General features: G+C 42.7%; 1 long non-coding RNA gene across 1 annotated transcript; it reads left to right on the top strand.

Annotated features, from left to right (window-relative positions):
* Positions 1-14,843: 14,843 nt before the first annotated feature.
* Positions 14,844-18,541, top strand: LOC118238252. The gene is made up of 4 exons (XR_004768044.1): positions 14,844-15,681; positions 16,090-16,229; positions 17,650-17,764; positions 18,122-18,541. It is a non-coding gene; the product is annotated as an uncharacterized LOC118238252 (long non-coding RNA).
* Positions 18,542-19,756: the final 1,215 nt, after the last annotated feature.

Here is a 19,756-nt window from a genome sequence, read left to right on the forward strand (position 1 = left end):
CAGCAAACCCCTGAGAGACTAGATTATAAGAATATAAGCTACAACGAATGGAGCAAAACTTTTAATCTAACTTGATTCTCTGGTATGGGGGCGTTTCAAAAGACTCTAATTCATGTTTCTAGTTGGTACAACTTCAAAAATGGTTGTGATTCAACCCGTTTTATTGACTGGACACAGAACAAATTGGTGACATACTTGGAAGGAAAATGTATACAGGAGAAATTCCAAACACTTAGGAACATTATTTGTATATACATGTCATGCATGAACCAGTAACCTATCAAAATGGCCCTTTCGCCAAAGCATTGTGAATGCAAGGGTGAGAAATTCATTCTTGGGCAGTATGCAGTCAAATCCTATGTAGTAGGCGATGCTCCTGAAATTCAATGGGTCTGTTAAGATACTGGAGTAAGGAGGAAAATAAGAAAGACTTAATGCCTGAAGAAAGCATTTAGGGAATTAAATTCTATTCCCTACGTGAAGGCTTTCTGACACTTCAATTTCCTTCTAAGCATAACAGTGGGTCTTATTTCCAGTGAGTCAGACAACTCTGGCAGCAGGACAGATTGTCGTTTTTTATCTTTGTTGGTAGTTAATTGATTATTGAAGTTTTAGAACTTAATAGATATCCAGTTTATCAGGAGGGTACACTTGAAGTTCATATATTTATATCTATATGCATGCATGTGTGTGTGTGTAAACATAAATGATACCATGGATCTGGAAGCCATTGTTACAAGTTGAATTGCAAGGGTGAAACTGAAAGGATTTTAATCTAATTTTCAGACCTAAGAAGTTTATAAACCTAGAGCCATTGAATGAAGGGGGGCGGGGAGAGTCAGAGTCTTGGGCCCCTGTCAAAAGGAGCTAATGTAACTTTCTCAAATAAAGTCCAAGCTATTTGATAACTGAACTCCACCCTGTGAAAAGGGAAAAATAAAGACTTGGGAGGGTGTATTCATATATTAATGTCCCAAGACCCACAACACCACTGAGGTTCTCCAGAAGTGACAAACATTGTGGGTGACAATGTATCTCTGTAGGTCTGTGATGCCATCTTTTCTCAACTTCTGCATGTTTAGAGCAGACACATCAGCAGCAGGAGCATGGCATTGGCTTTGTGGTGCGAAGACTTGACGATTAAGGGACCAGTGGAACAAGAACCACTGTCACCTGTCACAATAGGAAAACAAAAACACTACAACCATACCACCCCAAGGAAATCAGAGATCAGCGCCTCACAGAAGGCTTTTTAAAAAGTGAAAGCGCTAGTCGTTTCTCTTCAATTTGCCTTTAACTCATCTAGTTGGGATTTAGGAACACTATGGGTCTTAGAGATTGACAGCAAATCACTTCAAATTTCATCAGATGGTGACCACAACTGTACTCACTGTTCTTCATGTCAAATCAGTATGGCTTCTGTTCTTGGTACAGAGCTGTTGAACTGGAAAATACTTTCCGTCTTAGTTCAGGTTTCCATTGCTGTGAGAAGACACCATGATCACAGCAACTCTTATAAAGGAAAACATTTAATTGATTAGGGTGACTTACAGTTCAGAGATTTAGTCCATTATCATCATGGTGGGACATGGCAGCATGCAGGCAGACATGGTCCTGGAGAAGTAGCTGAGAGTCCTACATCTTGTAGGTAACAGGAAGTGGTCTGTCTCTCTGGGCATTACTTGAGCATATATGAGACCTCAAAACCTGCCTCCACAGTGACACACTTCTTCCAACAAGACCACATCTACTCCAACAAGGTCACACCCATGATAGTGCTACTCCCTTTGGAGGCCATGTTCTTTCAAACCACCTCACTCTTTTTCTGTTTCATTTGGTACAGAACAGTAAAAGCGGAGACAGTAAAACATCTACTTTGCAGGCTGATATGCATGTAGAATTTCTTGAGCAGAAGTCATGAGTGGAGAATACTTAAACTCTGACATAGAACAGCAGACCTGACCACTGTGTTGATGGCATGGCTGAGTGAACAAAGTCTCAGGTGCTCTTGGTCCATGATCTAGAATATTTTTTGATCATAAAAATGTAAGCGTTTATCACCTCAGTAAAGTTTATGGGAGTCTATGGTGGTTTGAGTAGAATGGACCCATATTATATATATATATATATATATATATATATTATATATGCGCTTAGTCACTAGGGAGTAGAACTCTTTCAAAGGATTAGAAGAATTAGGTGTGGCCTTGTTGGAGGAAGTGTGTCACTCGGGTTGGGCTTTGAGGTTTCAAAAGCCTGTGTGGGGAGCAGTTCTCTCTCATCCTGCAGATCCATGTATAGTTCATACCTACTACTCTAGCACCATGTATGCTGCCATGCTCCCTTCCATGATGATAATGGACTAAACCTCTGAAACTGTAAGCAAACCCCAATTAAATGTTTTCTTTTTTAAGAGTTGCCTTGGTTATGGTGTCTCTTCTCAGCAATAGAACAGTGACTAAGGCACTTGCTCTATTATGTTATGTGGCAAAGTGGAATTAAGGTAAAATAGGATTCTTAATCAAGACTTTGTAATGGGAAGATTATCCTCATGGACACAATATAACCACGTGATCCCTAAACTCAGAAAAGGGAAACACGTCTTAGAACCCTCCAGCAGGGTTTAAAACACTCAAACCTGAACTGTACATTCAGAGATTTTTGGTTTAGTTGCTCCAGACAGCCCAAGAATTTCCCCTTTGCCACTTACTCTATTGTATTTTTAGGTTCTGGGGACTAGGCTATGACACTATTTAATTTACTGTGAGGAAATAAGGGACAAGGGAATGGGGAGCAGACACTTGGGCATCCCTCCTCCACACTTAATAAAAAAAGAGTCATTTAGTATTAAAACCCCACTGCTAACAAATTCCCAATATGCACCCCAGGCTGGCCTTGAACACTGTCTACCCTCTGCCTCAGCCTCCAGTACTAGGGTGACAGCTTTGCACCACCACACCTGGCTTAACCACTCTATTCTTGACAAATATTCTTTTTGGCAGGTGTCCTCCAAAATGCCCTGCTTCGCAGCTAGTCACCATCTGCCGCAGGCTAACTCACCTACTCCTCTGGGGGCTGTTGTACAGCTAATCCACCCAGACAGGTTCATTGGGAAGCTATTACTCATGAAGGCATTTCTGAGACTTTTTTTTTTTCCTTGCTGCATGACGGGTAACACATGCTCTGAGCATTTTCCCTGTCAGGAATGTTAGAGTTGCAACCCCTCATATGGGATGCCAGGAAGCTCACACTTCATTGCTGATGCACAGGAAGCTGAATGTTTCTTCAGATAATCCCTGGCTTTGTCCACAGGTAGCCTGCATGGTCCTTTTTTTCTTTTACTCATCTGATGTCAATAGCATTTGGACTCACCCTCCACCAGTGTCCCTATCTGCACACTAAGTAGTTATAGATTAGTCCTCAGTATGTGTGTGGGACCACATTGCAGGAGGATGAGGGGTGGGCTTGTCTGCAAGGACAGGAGCGAGCTCTATCCCACACTCGTTGTCCTGATGCAGACTCTAGGCCGTCCAGCCTGGTCCTGGTGTGTGGTCATACTTGCTGCATTCCTGGCTATGCTGGAGGTTCTTGATGTCCCTTGCTCTCCAGTCTGAGGTGGATCTCTTGGGTCCAGTTCCCAGGTTGGCACGTTGACTGCCTAGAAACTTCTTTCTCTACTTAAAGTGAAGCAGAGTGTAGCACCTGCGACTCCCCTGGGTTGTCTTCAGTCTTGACTTTCTATTTTTGTATGTTGCAGCTCTGTATCACAACGTACATGCTCTTATAATACTGTATACACTGTTGTTGAGAAACTGTTTAAAATCCTCATGGACCAACACATGACATAATGAATGAGTTCTAGAACATCAGTGGTTAACACTCAGCCCCACCCCCAGAGAAAAAGTGGAGATGAACACTAGCTACTTATCTCACTCCAGCACACCAGCAGGCCAGAGGGGGGTTGACTTAAATGTCACCCATTTCAGTATGGAGATCAAGAGGTTCTTGGTTGCCTGGTGAGAAGGGAGAAGCTTTACCTGATCAACCACACTTTCCAAATATTACAGATAGGTAAATGACCCACAAAACCATAGTGCCAGGATTGAATCTCAGGGGTGAGTAGATTAAACAAAATCGCCACCTGGGGCTTTCAGTTTTATTAAGAGAAGAAAATAAACAGGGCTAATTGCATTTCTAGCCTGAGCTGATGTTTTCTGACATGAATGAAAAGTATGACAATTTTAGCTCAATTGGTGGCATCTAAAAGTCAGATAAAAGTCATGCTAGATGGTGCATCCTGGGTGTAGGTTCACACTGCAGAAGCTTGGGAAACCCCTCTGTCAGTTTCTTTTCTCTGCCCCCCTCCCCAGCTCTCGCTGTGCAATTCTCCTAACTTCTCCTCCTTTTCCTTATTCTGCATGGAGTTTCCACGTGGGCCCCTCTGTTGTGCTAATAATAGCAGTAGCTGCTATTAATCAAGCCAGTACTACTTGCCAGGTGCTACGTGGACACCCTGGCTTCATCGGCTCACCCATTCTTCAGTGCAGCCTTCCTGGAGTATGCCCTTGTTTGTGTAATGAGACCAATCTGACGTGGTGTTTAATTGCTCCATTATGTCTTTTGTCAGCACTGCAAATAATAAAATTATTGGCATTCTTCATGTTTTCATGCTTGACTTAAAATATATTAGTAAATAGGCTGCTGGCCACTGGGAAAGTTAAAAGTAGCAGGCTATGGGGAATTGGGGTTATGTTTCATTATTGTTTTAAATTTTTTCTTCCTTGAGTAACAATTACTGGTGGCAAATGGAAGTTCTGGAAGCAGTTGTTTCACATTGAAATTTAACCGATTCCTTCTCTTGCAGTAAAACAGATACCGGTGAGTAAGAGCATGAGAGGCAAGAAGGTGCTGAGCTGTGAACTCAACTTCTCCTGGTAGGTTTGGTATTAGTCATCATTTTCAGTGCCTGATCACCTGAGAAAGCAAAACTAACATGGCTCTGCTCTGAATTCCCCAGAGGAGATTCTCTAGGCTGTGTCTGGAAAATCCAGTCTTTGGGATGGAGGCAACTGAATGTGGAAAGGATGTTGCCAGCAAAGGCTGCGAGTGTTGTCTTTTTCTCCCTCCTGGACTGCACAGTATCTTGGTTGTTCCTTGTCTTTGTACATTGGATTCTCCAGAGTTCTGCTTCACTGGTAAAGCTCTGAAGGTTGCCTGCAAAGCCAGGGCTCTGGGGACTGTTGAATGTTCCACAGAAAGGCAGCCTAGTTGTCACATAGGGGCACTGAGCCAACTTGCTCAGGCACGGGGCCCCAGGAGCCTGGCCTTGCATCAGCTGTTATGGAGCTTTCATCAGTTGCTCTGCTAAGTAGGTTGGGTTTCCTGATGCAACAGGACAGAAGGGGCTGGTAGTCTGGGACTTAGGCAACCCTTGCCCATGGGAAAATGAAAAGCAGTATCTTGAGGTACAATGTTTAACAGGCCAGTTCATACAATTGGGAGCACTCCATATCTTCCAAGATGACCTTAAAGGGAAGCAGATAAAGTCCCTCAGAGGAAAGTGATGAGGGCTATTAGAGAACAGAGAATTGCCAGGGTACTTCCCTATTGGTTTGTCACCATAAATAAGGTGTGGTCAGCACTTCTGTCATTGTTATTGTGAGTAATGTGTGTGTGTGTGTGTGTGTGTGTGTGTGTGTGTGTGTGTGTGTGTGTGTGTTGTGTGTGTGTGTGTGTGTAAGATGAAAAGCTTCAGTGTTTTTTGAAACTTACTGTAGTGGGCTGAATTACAGTTCACAAGGACACCAAGTTTTAAACCTTGGAACCTATAAATATCATTTGTTGTGTTGATGCAAAGCCACAACTCCCACCTCAGAGGGGTCTGAGATAGTTTATTCTGGAGTCAAGTGTGAGTGACCCTGATTTACATTACCCCTACTTCCATGATCCAATATGGAAGCAGTTTCATGGCGTTTTCATAGTAACAAAACAATCATTAGTAAAGGCACTTTTCAAATATATTTTCAGGTATATTGACAGTTGTAGCAAGGCAGAGAAATTTCAGCTATGGGTCTCAGATGGCTATCTAATGACTCTTGGCCTTCCAGTAGGTAGAAACTATGGTTTAGTTAAACTAATACACTTCAAAAGATTTTTCTCTCTTAGTCACCAGTGTTAGGCCTGAAACATAGGTGGGCAAGGAATGCTACTGGGGGGCTAATGATACCCCATGATAAAAATATAATTAGGATCTAAAAACAACATCCCAGCCTCCCACAGTCATTGACATTCTAACCAGTCAATCAGCCTTCCAGAAGGTCCAGTTGTAGCTTCTTTCTGGGAATTTTCATTCCCAGTTGGAAAAGCATCTTTGCAGATGTGATTAAATTAAGTACTTTGAGATGGAGACTCCATCCCACCTCACCCAGTGGGCCCCAACTGTAATCAACAATGTGATTCTTCTAAGAAGGAAACAGTGAAATTTGATACACACAGAAGAAAAGGCAATGAGACCACAGACACAGATACTAGAGTGATGTGGCCACAAGCCAAGGAATGCTACAACCAGCAAAAGCTGGAAGAAGCAAGGAACATATTTTCCAGTAAGGCTTTTAGACAGACCATGGTCCTGCCGCTACCTTGACTATAGTCCAGTGATAATGATGGTGGACTTCTGGCCTCTGGTACAGCGAGAGAATAAATTGCTGTTGTTTTTAGCCATTAGGTTTGTGGTAATTTGTTACAGCAGCCACAAGAAACTAATTGTTTAAGTAACTTGAACCTGATGAGTGTGATCACCTCAGGGAAAACAGCAAATTGTTAATAGCCCTCTTGTGTAGGCTGGACAATACAATTGCCAGTGAAGATACTTCTGTGATCTACTTCATATGTCTTCCTAACATTCAATTCTTTACAAAAGGAAAATTAATGTAGAACTGAAAAAATTTAAGGCATACTACTATATCTCTTTAAGATAACCCAGAACAGGTAACGGCTGCATAACTTGAAAGGATTTTCCTAGCATGTTTCCTGGACGAAGTTTTATATGTGTTCGTGTACATACATGTATGTGAGTGTCCATGTGGGTGTTCTTATATATGCAGGTGTATGTGCCAAAGGAGGTGAAAGGTCAGCCTTGGTTGGCATTCCTTTTTTTATTGTGAGCGAGTTTCTCTCTGGCCTGGAAATTCACTGATATACCTAGGCTGGCAGGCCAGTGAGCACCAGGGATTTGTCTGCCTCCACTTCCCCATTGCTAGCACAGCATGCACAGACCTTTATGCCAGTGTCTTGTGTGGATTCTGGGGATGATTAAACTCAGATTTTTACCGACTAAGCCTTCACTCCAGCCCCAGGATGCAGTCTTGATTGAGACTGATGCAAAGAAGGCCAGACTTGTCCACAGCAACAGGAAATGTTATACTATCAAGATCTGATGCCAATGTTAGACTGTAAGGGACTTTGTGTCCAACCTGATCTCACAATTTTTCTGGGTAAATTGTAGACTTCTGATACACAGAAATAAATTCTCTCTTCCTCTTACAACTAGCTTAAGACCATGTGAGTATATAGACACTTACCCACCTCTTGCTTTCAAGGAAATTATACATTGGCTTGGGAGCTAAGATGAATGAAGAGGCAGAAGATGATGTGTTATAGAAAAGATAACTCCGTAGGACTAACACATATGTGATTAAATTGTAAATGTGTCAAGTGTAGGGAGCGAGGCCACCTATGGATGCAGTTTACACAGAGCTGACCATCGAGTATAAACAGAAACGATCCGCCATTACTCCTCCTCTCAAGTGTCCTGAGTCGTTGCTGCCGACTGTAAAATCAACTGGCAAACGTTTATCGTCAGCATAAGAAGTGTGAATGGAGGCCTACCAGATGATTGTGGTTTTCACTCCAGCTGCAGCACTGATAGGCTCGGCTCGCACTGTGACACATCCACACTCCTCTGTCACTGGAGAACCCAACATATGCATCCTCACCTTGCCAGGCGGAACTGAATGGGAGCTGAATCAAGCAGCTTGCTCCACCGCCTTTGGGAAAGGGAGAGACCCAACACCTGCAGAGTGTCTATTCTCTGCCAGGCACGGTTAAAATCGCTTCACTCCATCCTCATGTCAGGACTCCAGAACATCTCTTACATCCCCCAGTCCTGTGGCCAACGATGAACTTGGATGCTTCAGGAATCTAGGCAAGTCATACAGCTGATGCATGACAATCAAGCTGGGACTCAGAACCCTGTTCTGACTCCTAAATTTATCAAATTTCATATAAGGAAATAAAGGTAAGTGAACTTTACAACGTAGTGCTAGGAAACTAATTAAAAGCAAAAGGAACAGTGGCCTTAGAACTCTACACCCTTGCCTGCCTTGCTCCACATTGGGCTCATATTGTCAGCATTTCTGTTCTCATAGTCCCCTCCAATCCCTGCCACTTCTCTCGTAGGGTTCATTCTACCTACCGATCTTCTCCCTTCAACCTTCAGCTATGCAATAACCTCCTCTTTAATCCCCATTGTAATGCCATGAGCTCTTCCATAGCACTCTCCTGATACATCATGTCCCCCACTGTAATGTGTATTAAAGTGTAAAGTGTGTTTCTGGTTTGTACAGAGTGTTTCTGTTTCTTCCATCATGTTCTTAATTTATCACTACCTATCTTTTTTACTCTGAAGTTTGGTTCGGTGTTCACAGAGCAGATGATCAGCAATCATTTCTCCACTTGAAATTCCTTCTGGCTGATTTCTAGCATCCACCATAACGTCTCTTCCCTCAATGTCTTTATTTTGTAGCACTTCACCACCAAGTTCCAGTTCTTCTCTATCCACATGCTCAGAAAGAACCCAACAGATAAGACTTTCTGGAATGATGGTTGCATCCTATGTAGTATTTGCATTGTCCAATGTTGTAGCCATTGGCCTTGTGAGGACAATTGTGGATGAAGAATCAACTTGCTTTTTTATGATGTTGGGAATTGATTCAGAATTAAGAATCAGATTTTAGAAGACTCGGGACGGCTGGGTGGTGATGGCGCACACCTTTAATACCAGTACTCCGGAGGCTGAGGCAGAGGCAGAGGCAAGCAGATTCCTGTGAGTTCAAGGCTAGCCTGGTCTACAGAGTGAGTACCAGGACAGCCAGGGCTGTTACCCAGAGAAACCTGTCTCCAAAAACAAAAACAAAACAAAACAAAACAAAAGCTTGAGGTCAGCCTTTTCAAAAGAAGAAGAAGAAAAAGAAGGAGAAGAAGAAGAAGAAGAAGAAGAAAAAGAAGAAGAAGAAGAAGAAGAAGAAGGAAAAGAAGAATCAGCTTTAAATTTAATTTTCTTTGAAATAATATCAAATATTCAAATAACTACTGCCTATTGAAAAAGTACAGTTATCCAGTTATCCAAACAGGGAACCAACTAATCCCTCGGTCTGAGGCCACACCTGGAGATTAGATGCTTGTGGCAATCCTAGAGAAGTGCATTGGTGAGTTTATACGAACTATGTCTGATGGAAAGGTGTGCTCACTTCCAGATGAGTCTTGGTTCCGGGCTTGCTCTCCAATTGTTTTGAGTAAGACATCATGTAATCAATCTAGGGACTAACATGTAGGCACTGTCTATTGCCCATAGGGTCACAGCACCATTAAAATGACATTCACATTTATAAATGAATTTGGGGAGATGCTGAAGTGGGCTGTTACTGAATTGCCCTAAAATCTCTCCAAAGACATTGAAATACTAACTGGAAATTCCTTCTCTTTTTCTTTCCCTTCGCTTCTGTCAAATTTAATTTTCTTATTTTCTTTTCTCTGAAACTGTAGTAGCTGTCAAGAATGTATTGCTGGAAGCCAAATTTGTCATTTTTATCTCTGGTGGTTGGAGAACTTTGATTTTTCTTTCTAGGAGTAATGCGTCTCCACTTAGAGGGCAGCTAAGTGAAAGCGCTCTTCGGAAACAAGATTTGTTCTGCTGCCTTCCTTCAATTTGTCAAAAAGACAAAAAAACTCAGCAGCCTCACTTGGTAATAATGCCTCGAAATTACTTAGAGTCATCTTCTACCTACTTTTCTTGTCTCTATTATGATGCCTGTGTAGTGGAGAAGAAAGCGAACGCATTCACAACACCGTGTTCTGCTTATACAAGTTCTAAGTGACATGCTTTTTTTTTTTTTTACATTAAGTGACCAGTGCCTATGAGTATACAAGAATTAAAGACAGAATTTTATGTCTTTTCTGTGACAGTTAACCCTTTCATGTGCTGACATGGATGAGGGTGATACAAGGCCTTGCATAAGTAAAGGTTGTCCTTCAAAGTGGTATACTCATTACAGAAATTTCTTCCACTCAGTTGGAAAACAGTTATTACATAAAAGTCTTCATTTGCAAAGAAGGATGCTAGGACCACCTGTAATTCATGGATTTTTGCTTTCTCAACATGACTGTGTGTCAGTACCATTGAATAGTCATCATAACTTAGCTTTTAAATCCCAGCATATAAGCAGTGCTTCAGGCTGGCCATTTACTTCAAACCCAAACTTGATGTCTATAGCTTGTGTGTCTAATGTTCACAATGAAGAATGGAAAATCTTAGAAAAATATTTTTGCTGTTTTCACAAGGTTGGTTAAAAAGAAAAGGGAAAGTTCTCCCTGCTCTAGCAATCTGACCAACATTTCTGTGTAGAGTCTTCTTTTTGTCCTTTTTTAAAAGATTTGTTGATTTATTATGTATACAGTTGTCTGCCTGCTTGTCAGAAGAGGGCAGCAAATCTCATTATAGATGGTTGTGAGCTCCCATGTGGTTGCTGGGAATTGAACTCAAGACCTCTGGAAGAACAATCAGTGCTCTTAACCTCTGAGCCATCTCTCCAGCCCCTATAGAGTCCTCTTATAATCCCATACCATCCCTGTGGTGGGCAGGCTTTTAACCAGAATGTTATGGTTGGCATGTCAAGTTCATTGACACCCAAGAGAGTCTCCAGGAACTTATAGATGAGGCATGACTGAAAAAGCAATGGCATTAGAGACAGAGCATTAAAACAAACAAAACACCTTGCATGTGCCCAACTCAAAGCAAAGTATATCCTATCATCACTGAGTCACATTTTAGCTATCGTGGTTCTTGACCTGGGGAAGATTCTTCTTTCCAGAAGGACAGTTTCCTTAATGAGTTACTTTGCCCCAAATTTCAATAATTCCTCTTCCTGGAAACACTGGAAGAAAGGCTTACCAAAATCTATGCTAACACTGGCCATTTATTCTATATATCTGTCTATCTTTCTCATCTGTCTATCATCTGTCTATCTATCTATCTATCTATCTATCTATCTATCTATCTATCTATCTATCTATCTATCTATCCATCTATCATCTATCAATTATATATCATCTATCTTCTATCAATTATCTATCTTTTGTCATCTATCTCAATTATGTACCTATCTTCTATCATCTATCTAAATTATATGCAGTGCATTTGAGTACAATGTGAAATGAAATACTTTTTGGCCCCCTAAGAAGAATCTCAGCTGGGAATGAGGAAGAAACATTTTATTTCAACAGTAGTTGCCTGGGAGGCCAAGGCATAAGAAGGAATAATTTGGAAGGACTTTCTGAGGATCCTTCTGCCTCTATTGAAGTGGATGATCAGGGAAAGGGTGGGTAGTGTTTGGGAGTGGGAGGGGTTAGTTGGAGTGGAAGGGGACACAAGCATGGGTGTTTAGTGTCACTGGGATGGGATAAGAAGTTCAGCATGTTGCCCTTTTTACCCTGACAAGGTCAAGGGTTGGAGATAAGGATGAAGAGGGCTGGGTTCAGATGAAGTCCATGAAACTCTGTAGGAATGTGAGCTCTTTCCTGGAGCTGGGAGAAGCCAATGAAGGGTTTAAATCAATGGTGACAGAAACCTGTATCAGCAGCAATGGCACAGTATTTAGAACTTTACTAAAATCAGTGTTGTCACCACCTTTACATAGTGGCCAGGAAATATGCTGAGAGTCACCTGGGACAAGGCCCTTCTTTGTTTATTACCCTTAATGTAGGGTTATGGTATATTCATAAGGGGTGGGTGGGCCTTCCTTATGAGCTTGGTCTGGTCACAGTCATCGCTATCAACTGCCAGGTGAGGAAGGACTTTCTGTGCTTAGTTTTCCTTGACACAGCTGGGTGGCTGAAATCACAGGAAAGACTAGGGGAGAAGACTAGAGGTCAAAGACAGTAACATCAGACTTTCCTGGTTGGAGTTCCAAGTTTACCATCTGTTCACTCTACAACTGAGAGCAAGTTAGCCCCAGGTTTCTCACCTGTAGACGAGAGTAACAGTAATATCCATCTCCTAGCACTTTATGAAGGTAAAGGACTTTATAAAGGTCACACAGGAAAACACATGCAAAGAGCCCAATGCTTAATAAGTTCTCTAGAAGGGCTGAAAGATGTATGGAACTTGACACTGAAGGGGCTATTAGAGGGCAAACAAAAAAGATACCCTGATTCTCACCATAGATGGTTTTCTTCTTACGATGTCACAGGGAATCCTAGAGAGTATGAGTAGCTTACTCAGGAACACATGATGGAAGATGATCCTGACCCTGTATGATTATAAGTGAGCTGTGGAGTACAGCTCCATGGAGAAGCAAGATGGTCTAGGGGGAGTAGGGAAATTCCGCTGAAGTTGGGGTGGTACATTTTTCCCTGGATCTATGCTTTGAGTAGGGCATTGACATGCTGGCCTCTCCACGGCCACCAGATGTCAGTGCTGATGAAGGGTTGCTCTCAGGTTCTGTCTTAGGAGTTAGTTCCAGAGTGCACTCAGGTCTCCATTGAGCAGATAAAGCAAGCCTCTTAGTGAAGACCGTTTTTCATATTTATTGTAGTGTAGGATGCTTTGGGGGGGGGGGAGTAGACTACAGTGAAGGGACAGTATCTAGGCCACTTAAGCATGTAGCTGTGCCAGGCCTTGCCGTTCTCCTATCCTAAAAACTATTAGACTACATTTCTGAAGCTAGCCAGCCACCAAGGTTTAATCCCTTATTTGGCCAATCCCTCCTCCTGAAGCTGACTAACAAGGTCCAGCTATCAAAGTAATTGAAGTCCAGCAATCAGAAGCCCTCTTTGACTCACCTAATTCACATGCACAGTTAAAATGAAACACTTCATGGGGGTTCCCCTTGTACCTTTATAAACTGCCATTTTTCTATGTGCCCTCCAGGACAAATACTCTGTCTCCTCTTCTTTGTTCCCCTCCCTTCCCCCCTTCTCACTCTTCCTCTATCTCTTGCCTTTGTGTCTTATCCATGCCCTCTATCCAATTGGGGCAAATAGATCTCCTTTATGTTGAGAACTTGCCCTAAGAACTTGGTCTTGGGGGTCCTGAGCTGGTATTTTTCCTTTCACAGAGGACCACAGCAACAGAACTCAGAACTAAACTTGCAAAATGTATGCTAGGAAAGTATTTGGCTTTTTAAAATCCACAACATTACTCTGTGATGTAGAACCTGACTCTAAAAGATGACCTTTGAAAGCCATGAGTACTGGAAACTAAAAGTCCTCAAATAACATGAAAATTATTGATCAGTTATTAGTAATTGATCAGCAAAAGCTTGGAACTAAAGCTTTAAGCTTGTGATTCATGAAATATAGCTTAGAATAAACGAATATATATAAAAGTAACTGAAATTTTCTCAAAATAGGGCTTTCGTATCTATGAATTTATATTCTTTCATTTAAAAATGCTATCTGGGGCCCACTAACCTCAAACCTCCAGAATGTTTTAGATGAAGTTCTGAATGTTCAGTGCTTACCCAGAGTTAACTTCCAGGGTTGGAGTAGACCATGGCAGGGGAACACCTGCTTTGGATGTAGACATGGTTTAAATTGAAAGTTTACATTGAATAAACCACTTGTCCTGTGAGTCTCCATTTTCTCATATCCAAGTAACTAAAATAAGGCCTATATACAGGGTTGTTGTGAGGTCCTGACAGGCAATAGGCTTTTAGCACATGCTTCCCCATTCTGTATGTGAAGATTTTTATACTATACATGACAAGACATGTTATAATTAAATTAAATTAGAGCATTTCTGATGTGCAATTGAGTACTTAAACCAGAGTCTAGAGACATGTAAGCATGAAGTGGTCCTGCTGTAGTCCATGTGTCACAGTGCTTGGGCCCGAACGTCAGACAAACTACCACATCGAGATTTGGAGGGTTGAAGATGGACGTGGTTTGTGGTGTGGTCCCCTGGGACACCCTGCCTCATCTTCTTCTTGATGGCAACACATGAATACCATTGCTTCTTTGTTTTCCTTGATAGGATCTGTTCTTGTCTAGCAAATAGTAGGCACCCCACAAATAGATAAATTAATGCACAATTATCATGAGCCCGGAACTGGTGGGCCAGATGTCTTTCTCAGAGAGTTATAACAAGGGACACTTGGGTGGTGAGGAAGATCTGGGAAGACTGACACTAGGACCTAGGATTTGTCTTATAGGAGTTTATGTAAGGTGGGTATTTTATTGTTGATGGTGTTTTTTGTTTGTTTGTTTTCATTTTGAGAGTCTCATAGATCCCCGAGGAAGCAAGGGATTTTGTTATACTCCAGCCCCTCTGAGCCTTAATCTGTGCCAGTTTTCTTGTGATGTGTTGATAGATAGTCCTCCCTGGAGCACCAGATTCCCTGGACCTGTCTTACAGTGATATTCCAGCTGAATAGCTCACTTCAACAGACTGATGTGGCTTTAGAGCCTGAAAGCACCATGGCGGCCATCTGCTGCCATCCTGTGGCAGCCTTGTTCCCTCTGCAGACGCAGTCACAGGAGACTAAACACAGGAAAGCAGCGCTTAGTGAGGACATTGGCATTGACAACAGCAGGAAAAGTCCTTGGCGCTGCTGATTTTTCAGAAGTGACATCACTACACAGAGCCCTTGTGGCCAGAGTGGTGCACTGGTGTTCTGCTTAACTTCAGCCCTAATAAAGATATAATTTTTTGAGCACGTTAGGTGCTGGGCCTGAGCCAAGAGTGTCTTGATTAAATCTCCACAAACTTCTTTGAGTCTAATGTTGCTTCCCCAGAGAAGGAGGCGATACTGGGTATAGAGATGGGAAGTTACCAGTGCAGGTACTAGAATGTGGGGAAAAAAAAAGGAGGCTGGGGCTGGAGAGATGGCTCAGTGGGTTAAGGCATTTGCTTGAGTTCAATCCCTAGATCCTAAACAGTGGGGAGGAAGGAACTGACTCTCACAAGCTGTCCTCCAGCCTTCACATATGTCTTTTCCAATAATATGCAAACAAACAAATAAATACAGTTTTAAAAGAAAAAGGTTCTGATGCGCATCTGGAGCTTCAGGCTACACAGCCGGTGCGCAGACTTAACCAGGAGTGACTCCGCTCTCAGGAGCTCACAGAGAGCACGGGGTAGAGCAGGACAAGGTGAGTAGAAGGTGATGGACAAGGGAGTTTTTCACTCTGCTAGGATGGACCCATGACTTCCTTCTGCACAATGGGAATTGGGTTGGAGAGAGGCTGCTGCCGCCCCATCGATGCTTCCGGTCCAGACAAGAAGCCATCTTTTTGGAGGGAAGGCTTGGAGAAGATGCCCGTTAACTTTGGGTGATGCCACCTCTCCTCATGAGGGTTCTTTTACGAGGAAAGAACCAGAGAGGATCCAGACACAATCCATCCATGGTGAGAAGTTGGGGCCAAGCTCCTTCAGCATCTGAAGTCCAGGATGGCCTATTTCCGTGGGGGCTCTCAGCCCATAAAGGGATAAGCTCATAGGGCCTCTGAAGTCCAGGAAGTTAAGCGTGACCTGGTGGCCTGACCTGACACGACCTGCAACTTCAAGGGAGGGATATGTGGAATAAATTATGGAGGGAAAAAACTCAAGTCTGACATAAAAGACCCAAGTAGTTTGAGTTTCATAAGTGAATAAATCTCCAAGGGAGAACTAGGAAGCTGGAGATGAGGTTTTGAAAAACTTGTATGAAAAAGAACTACAGAGAAGAATTCTCTGCTGCCAGGCCTTCCCCACCCCCATAACAATGATATAATATTTGAGGAAGAGTTGATGTAATTTTCTCTTTTACTTCACAGAATATACTTTCTGCCAAGCCGGCCAAGGCCACTCATTTGCCTGAAGAAATTGGAATAATTATGGTAGAGAGAAATCGACAGTACTCAGGATTTGGCTCTCAAAATAGGATCTTGTTTCAAGGCAATCGGCTTGAGAGCAGGTATTATGGAGGGATCCAATTTGCTAAATTCCCTCATTTTCCACCTTACTTATCGTGAGCCAGACCACAGGGTTCTTATGCAAAAGGGGAAGTGGGCAGTGCAGAACCCAGACCTTCCAGCTGCAGATATGGCTGGAAAATAAGGATGCCATAGGGGAGGTTTCTGAAGAGAATGCTGTGTGCCCTGACCTCATCTCATTCCCTGGCTGTGTTTTGTGCCCCGACCAACAGAGGGTGACTTTCATATCTGAGTTATTCTCATTCCTGTGAAATGGGGATGACAGGTGGAGAAACAGGGGGGTCTCATGGGGCCCTCTCTTGATAGGCCAGGTAGGGATGATTGAAGAATGTAGGGAAGAGAAAAGGGAGCAGGAAGAGCAGGAAATGGCGTTGAAGGATGCTGACCATCTCATTAGAACATCACTGACTTACCCTGAAGATTTGGGCAAAAACTGTCAAGCTGAAGGACAAACAGAGAAGTTATGTATTATCTCAGTCCCATTTGCTATCATCAAATACCGGACACTGAGGAATTTATGAAGAGCAAGGGTTTACCTTCCTGCGATGCTAGAGAACTGAAGATAAAGGTTCAGTTGTCTGTGGAGGAGCTCATCCTCTGGAAGGAAGAACACTGTCTTCTCAGGTGGAAGCAACCTTGCTCAGCCTTGGGTTGCTCAGGACGTGAGCAACCCAAGGCTGCAGGGAGCCTCATTTTTAAGGGCTTTATTATCCTAGTCACTGTTGATGAAGCAGAAGCGTCCTTGGCTTCCTCACATCTTAAAGGCCCAATGCTTACTATCACCATGCTATCGACGACTGAATTTTGGAGGTGGCACATTCACATCTAAGTAAAGGGTCTCTTAACCCTTCGTTCCCAGAGGCATCCCACCATACATAGACTAAAGCCCTCCTCTTCCGTGTGCTTTGTAAGACCCTCCCAGATGGAGCCTCAGTCCTTATCTGTCTCCATCCCCTTCATCCAGCCACACTGGCTGCTCATGGTACTTTGCTTCCTGGGCAGTCCACACTGCACACCTGAGGTGCTTTGCCACCAGCTTTTCCTTCCCTTGAAGTCCAAAGCTGGTGCTTTACTTCATTAAGATCTTTTACAAAAGACTTTCCCAGGAAGCCTCTTTGACCACCCTGTACGTACATTTCTCTGGTCCCTCTCCAGATCTCCCCCCACCCCCGGCTATTGTTCTTCATAACAGTGACTATTCTTTTTTTTAAAATTTATTTATTATATATACAGTGTTCTGCCTACATGCAGGAAGAGGGCATCATATCAAATTATAGATGGTTGTGAGCCACCATGTGGTTGCTGGGAATTGAACCTGGGTCCTCTGGAAGAACAGCCAGTGTTCTTAACCTTTGAGCCATCTCTCCAGCCATCAGTGACTATTTTTATCCCATGTTTTAGTCTGCTTGGGCTGCCATAATGAAACACCACAGACTGGGCAACTAAAAGGAAACACATTTATTTGGCACAGTCTGGAGGCTGAAGGTCCTTGGAGTGACAGCATGATTGACTTCTGGTAAGTGGTCCTTTCTTGGCTTTCAGGTATATGGCCTTTGCTCTGAGCATGCATGTTCATGGGGGTTGAATTTCAGTATACAAATATTGGAGGCAAGATGTAGTTTAGTTCTCAGAAATCTATTTTACACCTGAATAAAATAGAGCTCCACAAAGGGAGGGGCTTTATCTATAGTGCCCATTACTGTGCCCAGCACATGACTGACATTCCACAAATACCTGTTAAATAAATGAAGGACCTGAATTTTCTCTGTGGACTGCAGTGGTATCATGACAAATTTATTAGCTCAGTATAGTAAGCCCTTGAACAAAATCATTTTTTCAAGTACGTATCTAATCTATTCCACCATAATCCTAGGAAGTAAAAATGAGCCAGAGAAGCATGGGAATGTTGAACAACCTGCCCAAGAGCCACAGCACTTCACTAAGAAAGGAACAAAACCACTTGTGGTCAGTTTCACAGTCCCTTCCTTCTCAGACTCAAGATTAGTGGTCCTAAAGCCTTGGTGTGCAACAGTTTTGTTAAAGTGGACTGCTGGCCCCATCAAAATCCCAGCACAATTCTTCACAGACCTTGAAAGAACAATAGTCAACTTCATATGGAAAAAACAAAAAACTCAGGATAGCCCAAACAACCTGTATAATCAAGACTCATCTGGGGGCATCCCCATCCCTGACTTCAAGCTCTACTATAGAGTTGTAATAATGAAAACAACTTGGTATTGGCATAAAAACAGACAGGTAGACCAATGGAATTGAACTGAAGACCCTGATATTAACCTGCATACCTACAAACACCTAATTTTTGACAAACAAGCTAAAAATATAAAATGGAAAAAATAAAACATATCCAACAAATGGTGTTGGTATAACTGGCTGCCCATATGTAGAAGAATGCAAATAGATCCATATCTATCACCATGCACAAAACTCAAGTTCAAAAGATCAAAGACCTCACTATAAATCCATCCACACTGAATCTCATAGAAGAGAAAGTGGGAAATACATTTGAATGCATAGGCACAGGAGATCACTTCTAAATAAAACACCAGTAGCACAGACACTGAGAGCAACAATTAATAAATGGCACCTCCTGAAACTAAGAATCTTCTGTAAATTAAAGAACACAGTCAATAAGACAAAATGGCTCCCTTCAGAATGGGAAAATATCTTCATCAATCCCACATCTGACAGAGGGCTGATCTCCAAAATACACAAAGAACTCAAGAAACTAAACATCAAACTACCAAAAAATCCAATTAAAAATGGGGTACAGCACTCACAAAAAGACAAACATGGTATGTACTCATTCATATATGGGTTTTAGACATAGAGCAAAGGATTACCAGCCTACAATCCACACCACTAAAAAAGCTAGGAAACAAGGAGGACTTAAAGAGAAACGTGGTTCTCTGGAGAAAGGGAAAGGGATGAGATCTGAGCAAATTGGGAGCATGGGGAGAGGGGAGAGGGAGTTAGGAGAAAGAGAAGAGGAGAAGAGGAGAGGAGAGGAGGACATGAGGGAGTGGAAGATTGAGTCAGGGGAAGAATAGAGGAGAGCAAGAAAGGAGATACCATAATAGAGGGAGCCATTATAGGTTTAAAGAGAAATCTGGCACTAGGGAAATGTCCAGAGATCTACAAGGATGACCTCAACTAACAATCTAAGCAATAGTGGGGAGGCTGCCTTAAATGCCCTTCCCCAATAATGAGATTGATGGCTACCTTATATGCCACTCTAGAGCCTACATCCAGTAGCTGATGGAAGCAGAAGCAGACACCCACAGCTAAACGTTGAGCTGAACTCTGGAATCCAGTTGCAGAGAGGGACGAATAATGAGCAAAAGGGTCAAGACCAGGCTGGAGAAACCCACAGAAACAGCTGACCTGAACAAGAGGGAGCTCATGGACCCCAGACTGATAGCTGGGAAACCAGCATAGGACTGACCCAGACCCCCTGAACGTGGGTGTCAGTTAGGAGGCCTGGGCAATC

The sequence above is a fragment of the Cricetulus griseus genome, chromosome 2, assembly GCF_003668045.3.
Source record: "Cricetulus griseus strain 17A/GY chromosome 2, alternate assembly CriGri-PICRH-1.0, whole genome shotgun sequence".
Classification (NCBI taxonomy): Eukaryota; Metazoa; Chordata; class Mammalia; order Rodentia; family Cricetidae; genus Cricetulus; species Cricetulus griseus.